We start from the raw sequence: 1,182 nt of genomic DNA, 5'->3' as shown, positions 1-1,182 counted from the left end.
GGCCGGCGGGCGGGGTCAGCGTCCTGAGCCCTCTCTGCGCGCGCTGGGGCCTCCCCTTCCAGCGCCCCACGCCAGGGCTGCAGTGGTTGTGGTGACCCCGTCCCGCCCAGCTGGGGGTCAGCACCGTGCTGCTGCCGGGGCCTGGAGCGGACGCTGCCCACAGGTCCGTCCCCCACGTCCGAGCATCGTCGAGCCTCGCGCGCCCCGGCGCCTGGCGGGCATCTGGCCTGGCTGAACGTGGCCTGCAGGGCCGCAGTATCTGGGGGCCTTCAGCTCTCCCCATCACGGTCCTGGGAGGGGGCGCCGCGGTGGGCACCTCGGGGGCTTGTTCAGACGTTGGGCAGCGGTCGGCGCCGGCCCGTGGCTGCAGTGAGCGCAGCGGCCCCTGAGCAGCCTGAGGTCAGGGCCGGCGCCCTGGGGCTCCTGGTGCGAGCCCTCGGGGTGTCACATGTGCGCAGGGCACCCACGAGCCTGCACAGAGGCCCGGGCGCGGGGCAGGGTCCGCAAGGGAGGCCGCGAGCCGTCCCAGCCCAGCAGAGGGCCCGCGGCCCCGGGAGTTCAGGGGGGCTGCAGCTGCCCCTGCTCCATGCTTCAGGGGCTCAGCTGAGCGGTTTGGCCTGGAGGCCGCTGCCTCTTGCTGCCCTGGAGATCCTGAGGGCGGGTAGGCCCCGTGCGGACTCCCACCCACTCAGAGGAGCTCTGTCCACTCGGGGAGGGGCTTTGTCCATCAGGGAGGGGCTCTGTCCACTCAGAGGGCCCCTGTCCACTCAGAGGGCCTCTGTCCACTTGGAGGGACTCTATCCACTCAGAGGGCCTCTGGCAGCAGCTCGGGTGCAGGCAGGAGCCCCGCCCCTCCCGGCGTGGACGCGGGGTCAGCTCGGCCTGTCAGGCAGCTGGAGACAGACGGGGTCCCTGGGTGGCGGAAGCTGCGGGCACTGCTGGTTCTCGGAAGGGGCCGCGCTGACGGCAGACAAAGGGCCCTTGTTGGCTCCGATGCGGGGTCAGGACAGTGACCGCCGCATAATCGTGTCTTTCATAGCCCGCGCGGCGCTGGGCCCCCCATCCCGGCCGGCGGAAGGGGGCGTGGAGCCGTCTGGGGTGCGCCCCGCCGGCTGGCCCACAGCCGCCCTGAGGCGGGCAGAGCGGGATCCTGGCCCGCACCCGTGAGCTGCCCAGAGCAGG

This window comes from Condylura cristata, unplaced genomic scaffold (assembly GCF_000260355.1).
Source record: "Condylura cristata isolate star-nosed mole 26May11 unplaced genomic scaffold, ConCri1.0 scaffold00033, whole genome shotgun sequence".
Taxonomy (NCBI): domain Eukaryota; kingdom Metazoa; phylum Chordata; class Mammalia; order Eulipotyphla; family Talpidae; genus Condylura; species Condylura cristata.
Note: the sequence above shows the minus strand (reverse complement) of the source record.